Raw genomic sequence first — 10,916 nt, forward strand, 5'->3', positions numbered from 1 at the left:
GTTTTGGATTCTGTACTGACACCTATCATCTAGGGATGTGCACAAGTACTCGACTAACTGGGTAATCGTTCTGCACCAGCTAGTCGAATATTACAAATGCTACTTGAATATTGCAAATTGACTTTCCTCACTGCATTTGCCTGCCATGAGCAACACTGAATTTAACATTCACTAATCCCCGCCTTAAAAGCGTTTCTGACCAATCCTATCTTAGCAAATGTTGCCCTGCCTCCATTTCTCTGACAAGTGTTTGCCTTTTTACAATGAGAGCCTACGGGAGTAAAGTGTGTTTGATTAGTTTTAAGTAAGATTTTGCCGAAAAGTTGTTGCTGTGTCACTTGTAATAGGTACCTAGAGAGGATGCACGCAGTGTTTTTTCTTTCTTTTTTAAAAATCTTTAAACGAATACTAAGAAGAGCATGCCATGGATTAAAGTGTGTCATTCCTCATTCCCAAATGGGCATGAATAACATCATCGAGGTCACCTACATTTCCTCCAAGGTAAATTAAAACAAACAACTTAACATTAATTCATTTATGTATTGATTCAGGTCTTAGTAAAGGTGATAGTAAATAAAGAGTTCACAGCATCATAGTGAGTGTGTTATGAGACGCTATTCACCTTATTCAGCACCACCCCTTTTCCGGGCTCTGCTCTTCCGAGTTTTGTCATCTAACTTCCTGTTTGTATTGAAGCTACTGAGAAGAGTTGATCAAAATGGATTATGTGTGGGAGCACAGAAAGTATTTTTCACCAAGAGTTGATGGTGTGAGTCTACTCCACCCCTTTACTACGTAAAAATTCTAGTGAGGTGTTTTTTCTGTCACTCTAAAGGTTAGTTCCTTGTCTGTCACTCACTCGATGTTGTGTCGAGGTAGTGACACTAGGGGTTCGATCTTGAGAGCCCCAATCACCTTTGCTTAAAATAGAAAAGGCCAATGAAAATTGGTGAGTGGAATTTGCATGCCACTCTCCGCCCGGACATACAGGTATAAAAGGAGATGGCTCAGCCCCCACGGACCTCCCATCCCCCAGCACGCTCGTTCTGTCTGGATGAGCTGTCAAGCAATGCAGGTGGTCTTCCTCAGGGCAGGTTTAATGTGTCGATTGCGGCTCGCGACAAGGATGAGCTTTTGGTTGCGGCATCAGAGGGTGGGCTTCTGCTATCGGAAGCGGATGAATCTTCTGAGCTCCCAGCCACGGTTGGTAGAGCACAGGATGAGGCTGACGCTGAGATGGCAGCCGTGCTTGCCCGGGTGGCTGCGAACATTAGGCTGAAGTGGAACCCTCCACCCTGCCCTGGGCGTTCGTGACTGGATGATTGGTTTCTGGGCTCGGAGCGCAACTCACAGCCGCGCCCCGCCCCGGTGCCTTTCTTCCCAGAAGTGCACGAGGAGCTAACAAAGTCATGGAAGGCACCTTTTACTGCCCGTACATGCTTCGCAGGCTCATCTACTCTGACTACTCTCGACGGCGGAGCGGCTAAGGGATATGTCGAGCTCCCCCAAGTAGAGCGTGCCGGTGCATTTATGCCTGCAGGGCGCAGCCACCTGGTGTGACCGACCAAGGCTCCCTTCCAAGGCCTGTAAGTTCTCCTCCTTTTTAATGACGAAGGCTTGTCAGGCCACTTCTGCCTTGCATGACATGGCCATCCTGCAGGTCCACCAGGCCAAGGCACTAAAAGATCTGCATGAGGGTAGGACTGACCCAGGGCTGATGCAGGAACTGCGCACTGCAACCGACCTCGCCCTAGTCACTGGCCACCGTTGCGGGCTTGCGGAGCAGCATGTCCCCCCTGGGCTGTCTTCCAGGTGGGGCGCCTGCTCTGCCTTGCCGCAAACCACCCTGCCCGGGCACGGTAAGTCCAGTCGTCCCCCTGGTGCCACTGTCACAGAGACTGGAGGCCTGGTTAGAGCTCTCCAGCCCCTCACGGTGGCTCATCAGGACGATTTGCCTCGGCTACGTGATCCAGTTCGCCAAACGCCCGCCCTGGTTCAGTGGCATCCTCTCCACTATGGTGCAGGGCGAGGGTGCCTCCATCCTCTGGGTGGAAGTTACCACCCTTCTGGCAAAGGGAGTAATAGAGCCCGTCCCCATAGCCCAGTTGCGCAAGGGCTTCTACAGCCCATATTTTATCGTGCCCAAGAGAGGGGGAGGGTCGTGCCCAATCTTGGACCTGCGTGCCCTGAAAAAGGCCTTACACAGGCTTCCGTTCAGGATATTAATGAAGAAGCGCATCCTGGCGTCAGTACGACATCAGGATTGGTTCGCGGCCATCGACCTGAAGGACGCGTACTTTCACGTATCGATCCTTCCTCGACACAGACCCTTTCTTCGGTTTGCCTTCAAGGGACGAACATACCAGTACAAGGTCCTCCCCTCCGGTCTGTCCCTGTCTCCTCGCATCTTTACCAAGCTCGCAGAGGCTGCCCTGGCCCTGCTGAGGGAGAAGGGCATTCGCATTCTCAATTATCTCAACAACTGGCTAATCCTAGCTCACTCACAAGATCTATTGTGTGTGCACAGGGACCTTGTGCTTCAGCACCTTGACTGACTCGGGCTTCAGGTCAACTGGGAGAAGAGCAAGCTCTCCCCTGTGCAGCGCATCTCTTTTCTCAGTATGGAGTTGGACTCGGTCACTCTCAGGGCCCGTCTTGCGACCGAACGTGCTCAGTCAGTGCTGACCTGCCTGAAGACCTTCAGGCATAAGGTAGTGGCACCAGTGAAAAATTTCAGAGGCTCCTGGGGCATATGGCATCCTCGGAGGCGGTTCTCCCCCTCGGGTTGATGCATATGAGACCGCTTCAGCACTGGCTACAGACTCGAGTCCCAAGGTGGGCATGGCGCCATGGCACCAGCGTGTGACTATCACGCCCCAGTGCCATCAGACTTTCAGCCCTTGGTCGGATTTGGCATTTCTATGGGCAGGTTTTCCCCTAGAGCATGTCTCAAGGTGCACCGTGGTCATGACGGACACGTCGAATTTGGGCTGGGGCACCGTGTGCAACGGGCTGGCAGTGTTGGGGCTCTGGACGGTACCCCGACTTCAATGGCACATCAACTGCTTAGAGTTACTGGCAGTATTGCTGGCCCTGAGGAGGCTCCAGCCGTTGATTCAGGGCAAGCATGTGTTGGTCCGAACTGACAACACAGCGACCGTAGCATACATAAACCACCAAGGCAGCGCACGCTCGTGTCACATGTCGCAACTCGCCCGCCGCCTCCTCCTTTGGAGTCAGCAGACCTTGAAGTCTCTGTGGGCCATTCACCTTCCAGGCATCCTCAATCATGCAGCAGACGCACTCTCACGGCAGGTAACGCTCCGTGGGAAGTGGAGAATCCACCCCACGTAGTCCAGCTGAGAGATTCGGGGAGGCGCAGGTAGACCTGTTCGCCTCCCAAGACTCTCACTGCCCCCTGTGGTACTCCCTGTCTGAGACCCCCCCTCGGCACAGACGCCTTGGCGCACAGCTGGCCTCGGGGGCTACGCAAGTATGCGTTTCCTCCTGTGAGCCTCATTGCACAGACTCTGTGCAAAGTCAGGGAGGACGAGCAGCAAGTCCTGTTCGTTGCGCCATACTGGCCCAACCAGACTTGGTTCTCGGATCTGATGCTCCTGAGAGTAGCACCTCCCTGGCACATTCCCCTAAGGCAGGATCTTCTCATTCAGGGGCAGGGCACCCACGGCCGGACCTCTGGAATCTCCACTTCTGGCTCCTGGACGGGACATGGAAGACCTAGCAGGTCTTCCCTTAGCGGTGGCAGACACAATCACTCAGGCCATGGCCCCCTCTACGAGGCGGCTGTATGCCTTGAAGTGGCATTTTTTCCCTAACTGGTGTTCTTCCCATGGGGAAGACACACAGAGATGCACCGTCGGGTCTGTGCTGTCTTTCCTTCAGGAAGGGCTGGAGAGACGGCTGTCTCCCTCTACCCTTAAAGTGTACGAAGCTGCTATAGCAGCTCACCATGATACACTGGATGGGAGACCCTCACGACAGCGTGACCTGATCAACAGGTTCCTCAACTGCGCGAGGAGGTTGAATCCTCCTAGACCGCACCTGATCCCCTCTTGGGATCTCTCTGTGGTCCTACCTGCCCTACAGAGAGCCCCCTTTGAGCCCCTGGAGCAGGCCGAGCTCAGCACTCTGTCCCTGAAGACACTCTGTGAACCTGTGCCAAGTCAAATATGCGGTTCATGGATGGTCAGCTGCGGCAATCCCTAACAGGAGCAGCCAGAAGAAGAAGATAATGTGTAGTTGTCATGATATTTCCAACAGTGACAGCTTGTATTATTACACATGCAAGTTCATATCATTAAAGAAAATTAAAATTGGACATTTTAAAATGTATTTTTCACCCTATATTTTTTAGAGGCTTAAATGTGAATAAAATAGTTGTAAACATAATGTAGCCCTCTCACCAATGCACTGGCTCAAAATACAAATATGTCTAGGGAAAATTCAAACAAAAAAAAAAACTATGGGTGAGAGGCACATCTAAATTTACTTTAGTCATAAAGAGTATTTACTAACCAAGTAATGTCTAATAATTAAATACAACCCAGGACCTTCAGATTTTTAGTGTTTAGTATCTAATGTTAAATTTGGAAATAACTTCGTAGATGAACCACTGTGCCCACATTACATCATGTAAACCCCAATCTCAACGAAATTACTCAGATGTCCCCTTTAGCCTCCCCCTTTCTCTGCAGAATGATCACAGGAGATTAAAATACTAAAACACTGTATTTATTCTTTTGACTCTTTTGATCCTTATTTCCTCTTTGAAACTGAAGCAACTAATAACAATGTCAATTGAAATCAACACATATGAAACCACAAAAGAACTTCAAAGATAAATAAATTCAAATGAGTGATCACATGGAATACAAATTTCACACTTAATATGAAACATTCAGATTCACATTATACTCAAAAAGAAAATAAATTCCCAAACAAATAAAAAGAAAATTACCCAGCTGGGATTTACGTCTCTTGTAGGCGTAGAATGTAAGAGCTCAAATTAATGTGTTAGCGAACAGTTAAGAGTACTCACAAGATCCCACAAGATAGCGATTCCAAAAACAACACAGTACCAGATTTGAAGATGCACCAATGAAATGATCAGCAGATCCAGTCGTCCATGCATCCATCACAAACCATCTCTCCCAAAGATGAATCGGATGACATGTCCAGGCAAATCCTCCATCTTGTAGATAGGCCCGATCAGCACAGGCCACGAAAGCACGTCGGTCTCTCCTAGTAAATCGCTCCGCATTCACTCAGTCATCCCTTGAGCTTCAACCATTCCTTACACTTTAATGTAAAATAAAACACGGATACTGTCTCTCTTCCGAATACTTTCCAAAGATGAAACAAAAAAAAAAACAAGATAAACTGCGACACTCTTTCGGAGCGTTGCGCATGCGCACACACACACTTTAGATTCACGCAACTGTTGAATATAAACTATAATTTTCGAGCTCAGTGTCTCGTCGATACTCAGTTCCTCTTATCAACAGTCTTTAAGCTGTTCAGTGTTTCTACTTTCAAATCAAAATCCCTTGTTTTTCTCAGTCTTTAGACACTACATGTGTGTACTCTCTTCTCTCTCTTCTTGCACTCCTGAACTCTCTAGAAAAATCTCCTCTTTTCTTCTCTCGTGACCCCACCCCTTGAACTCTAGGGGTCAGATTATAAACACTTCATTGCTAAACAATTAAATATATCTCCTAAAATACACCTAAAATACAATTCCCTATTATTTCTACCACTTCCACATCAGTTTTAAACTTTTAAACATGAAATGACAAATATAAAATTACAAACCAAAAATAAACAACAACAAACACCTTTTTATCCTTTTAGACAGTGTTGCAAAATGCATTGTTGAAATATAATTTTGTATACCCAATTTACATATAATTGTAAAGATTAAAGAAAGCCTTTAAAGTTATGAAAAAACAATGAATAGACTACTAATAGATTTAGTAGGGCTCTACAATAATATAAAATAAAACATACCGTTTCACATGTACAATATATGTGTGTATTTATAATATAGTTGCACCCTTCCCCCATCCCGGTTTAATGCTCAAAAAAATCTACTCACCTTAACAATAACACGATGGGTGAATGACACGAAAAGATGGCCAGCTAGAGGTGTCATACAGAGATATTTTTAATGACTTTATGTTGTCTCTTGGAGTTTCATGAGCACAGAGGCACATCCGTAAGTCCACAGCTTGAAGGTAGGATCTTGTGGATTTACGAATGAAGTACTCTTGTTTTAAAATCTCCCTACTCTGCTTCCAGTTGTTATGACACCCCCTGAACACTTTAAAATACTCATGATAACTTTTGACAACTTTATAACCTGTAAATCCACTTTGCTAGCTAATTGCACTTTGACATCAACACCACAGATATCTATATAGCGACCTAGAAAGGAAGTTCAGAGACAAAATTTTCAAGATGGCTGCACGCTAGCTTCTCTGGTGTCCCCTTATAATTATCTTAATTTATAGGTCACCTAAGCAGCAAATTGAATTTTTCTCTGAACTCAATGAACTATTAACTTTAACTTGTGTTGTGTTGTCTCAGGTCCTTTTGCTTGGTGACTTTAACATCCATGTTGATACTGCATGCTCCAACATAACTCACTTAAAGACTGTCCCATTCTCTTACTACTTGACCTCAACTCAGCTTTAGACACTGTCTGTCACAAACTACTACTTTCTCGCCTTTCAGAGATTGGTATCTCAGGCGTTGCGTTATCCTGGTTCTCTTCATATCTCATGGATAAGCAATACTATATCTCTATACACAATTACAAATCCCCCAGTGTCCCACTCAAACAAGGTGTTCCTCAGGGCTCAGTTCTTGGTCCATTACTATTCATTATCTACATTATGCCTCTTGGACAAATTATTCGACATCATGGTTTCAACTATCACTGCTACGCTGATGATATACAAATATATACAGCTTGCCAGCCAGATTCTATTCACCAGACTGCCTCATTATCCACTTGTGTCAATGAATTGAAGGGCTGGCTTAACTCCAACCTTCTCAAATTAAACTTGAGTAAAACTGAAATCATAATTATTGGACCATCAACACTAACAAAAAATGTAATTAATGTCCCTAGCTGTGACATTGATGGTACTCTCATTTTCCCATCTGCCACAGTCAAAAACCTAGGTATCATTCTTGACACTTCATTGACCCTAGATGCCTATATTAACAAACTCTCTAAAGCAGCATTTTCCCAAATTCGTCTCTATGTTAGCCCAAAAGATGCTGAATCGTTAGTCCATGCATTTATTACATCTCGCCTTGACTACTGTAATGCCCTTTTTTCTGGACTACCGGCACACTCTATCTCCCGCTTGCAATATATTAAAAATTCTGCTGCGAGAGTACTAACTTACACTAAACGATCTGCACATATTACTCCCATCCTATTTAACCTTTACTGGTTACCTGTCGCATCCTGTATTGCATACAAAATTCTATTGCTTACATTTAAGTCACTCCATGGTCTATCTCCTTCTTACCTTTCTGATTTACTTTCTCCCTATACTCCTATTCGCTCACTCCGATCTTCTGGGTGCGATCTTCTTCTTGTTCCTAGATTCCATCTTTCTTCAATGGGCATCAGGTCTTTTTCTGTTGTGGCACCTAAGACATGGAACTCAATTCCCCTAGCACTCCGAACTACTACCTCCATCAATGAATTCAAAACTAAGCTCAAAACCTATTTGTTCTCTCAGTATTCTCAGTTATAATGTGTATATGCATCATGTACTGCTCATTGTATTTGTATGCTTACTTGTACTGGATTGAAGTGTCTAATTGTTTGTATTATCTGTTATCTGCTATATGCAACTGCATTTGCTTTCTGTTCCGGAGTGGGCAAATGTCCACTGTCCATATGATTGTCTATATGTTTGTTATGTTACTGTTCTTTATTGTGAAGTATCCTTGAGCTCTGGAAAGGCACTATATAAATTAAACATATTATTATTAGGTGAATAAGCAGTTCTTTTCATTTACACTAATGTTATGAGGTTTGTAATCGCTATTAAAGGAATATTCTGGGTTCAGTACAAGTCAAGCTCAGTCGACAGCATTTGTGGCATAATGTTCATTACCACAAAAAATTATTTTGTCTCATCCTTCCTTTTCTTTAAAAAAAGCAAAAATGTGGTTTACAGTGAGGCACTTACAATGGAAGTGAATGGTGGTCACTTCTATTTAAATGAATGGGAGAAACTGGAACGCCCAAAGGATGTAGAAAAGGAAGTCCCACCTTACAGGTAAAAGATCAAATCACCTTTTAGATCAACTTGAGAACACGTATGCGCATAAGCTGTACAAGCTGGGAAAATTTCATTTTTTAGTGTAATCTGAGGTAAAGAAACACAATTTATGATATCAGTGTTGTCAGATGTTACTGCTGATTTGAAATATGTCCTTTCATCATAATCTTGACCAGACATTTTAAAGATTTCGGTCTTTCCCATTCAAGTCGCTTGCTTACATAGAAAAATAACTTCCTGTTAGTATTCCAAAGATGGTTGCCAAGTGATCTGACTTGCTAAAAAAGACTTTGAATTAGGGCTGTGAATCGACTTAAAAAAACAACAACTAATTAATCGTCTATTGTACATTTAAAACAAACATAAATGTATAACCATAAATATTTTTACTTTATACTTTGTCTCAAAGAACTTGCAAGAAATTGGTTAGTCATTATTTATTTTAATTATTTAAATATATTATAATGTTCAGTTTTTGCAGAAAGAGTTAGACACATTTTTACAGGAATAAATCTTTGATACAAGTATGTATACATGCCATTAAATCAGATGACATGCTGTAAAAAAAAGTTGGAAAAATCTTCTGTCGTTTTACAGTGGACTTTTTTTTAATAATATGATCAAATGGTCAGATTAAATTCATATAAAGCTTTATTGGCAAGACAAACTTAAGTGTACATTGCCAATGCATTATTAGACAATATACATACAGATATAACAGATAATAACATGTGAAATGATAAAAATGTGATACCCTTTATGTAGACTCAGAGTTTATGTGCATACCCTCATGCTGTCAGTATTGGTTTCAATGTAAGCTCTGGGTGAGTGCAAATGTTTTTTACTCTTATTTTTTTATTATTTTTCCCCCATTTTTATTCATGTATTTTGTTGATTTAATTTGTTCCCCCAAAAGTAAAGCAAAGTTAGTTGAAGTTATCATATTTTGAAACAGTTCTTGGTAATGTTTGTGAATAAAACAAAATATACATTTCACATACGCATTATACGTGTTATTTTTAACTTACATTTTGATTACGAGTAATTGAGGATTCATTTTTGGAGGAGTAGAGTACTCGACTACAAAAATAGCTCGAAAATGCCCATCACTACTATCGTCCTGGATACTGGAAGTTTGTTTACTAGGTGCTGCCGCTTTACACAGATATGTTTGCTTTTCTTCTTTTTTGTTATTTTTAGTCTGTGTTTTTGTCTGTCTCAAAATACACATATCCCTATTATGGATATTCTTGGATTCAATTCAAACTAATTTTCACACGTTGTTGCGCTCTGGTTGCGTTTATCCGTGATCCACGCTGTTAGAGCTGCAGGCCATAGCGATTTGTTTCATGACTCTAGCAGGGGCATCTTGTTTGGACATTTTATTTTTCCACTTGCACTCATTCTGTTCAGACTGTCTGGTGGATCACAATCCTGCTGATCAATACAATACCATGTTGACTTTGGCTCCGTTGTTGTCTGTAGTATGTTTATTGTGTTTATTGTTATATTGTTTGGTTTGCTTGTTTTGTTTACATGTATGTAGAGCCGAGGAGGGCGGGGCCGGGCTGGAATGAGACACACCCGGTCCCCAATCAGCCTGATGGGGTGCACGAGGGATAAAGGCGGCCGGGGACGACAGTTCGAGAGAGAGAGAATGACAGTAGGTGTCTGTCATTCTTCTTTATCCCTCGCGCGCCCCATCAGGCTGATTGGGGACCGGGTGTGTCTCATTCCAGCCCGGCCCTGCCCTCCTCGGCTCTACACTGTACTTTCTTGTTTGAGCATTGGCTGAAATCCCTATATAAAGTAAACATTTTATTATTATTATTTAACCACTGTAGTCTTATGGATTACTTCTATGTTTCCTTTATGTGATTTTTGGAGCTACAAAGGTATGATCACCATTCACTTACATTTTATGGACCTACAGAGCTGAGATATTCTTCTAAAAATCTTTGTTTGTGTTCTGCTGAAGAAATAAAGTCATACACATCTGGAAAGGTATGAAGGTGAGTAAATTATGAGAGAATTTACATTTTTGGGTGAACTATCCCTTTATGGCTGCGCTGGGTAACGTTGCTACTTTTAGTTAGTTACTCCCAAAACTGTTAGTGTCTATAGTTGCTGCTGAGCACAATGCAGGTATGCATCTCTGACAGCAATGTTGTCAAGCAGTTCTAAAAGTATTTACATTGCAATAAGATGCCATTTATTCAATTATTTTTTTAAATAAACGATTATAAATCCCATGCTAAACTTTCTTGTCACTGGAATGCTGAGTATTGTAGAGCAGTGATACACTGCATGGGGTGAGGAATTTATTGTATTGCCTGAGGGGAGACACCGACATACAGCACAGTATATGACTGCATCTGACAGCCTCACACTTCTGACTTACCATCTGCCTTCTCCAATTCAGCTCCTATTTTGGTGGTTGTACCCAGACACACACACATAGTGCTTTAACAATCTTCCCTCTAGCAAAGTATTTTGCTCTTACTACTTCACCCTCTTCCCCTGACGTCAGTACAGTGGACTAGAGTGCCCTCATTTCATCTTATGTGGGGCAAAATTTAGCTAGATTCA

The 10,916-nt window shown here is 43.0% G+C and overlaps 1 pseudogene; it reads left to right on the plus strand.

Annotated features, from left to right (window-relative positions):
- The first annotated feature begins 462 nt into the window (after positions 1–462).
- Positions 463–10,916, plus strand: part of LOC127450966 (uncharacterized) — a 26,543-nt pseudogene continuing 16,089 nt past the window's right edge.

This window comes from Myxocyprinus asiaticus, chromosome 13, assembly GCF_019703515.2.
Source record: "Myxocyprinus asiaticus isolate MX2 ecotype Aquarium Trade chromosome 13, UBuf_Myxa_2, whole genome shotgun sequence".
In the NCBI taxonomy this organism is placed as follows: domain Eukaryota; kingdom Metazoa; phylum Chordata; class Actinopteri; order Cypriniformes; family Catostomidae; genus Myxocyprinus; species Myxocyprinus asiaticus.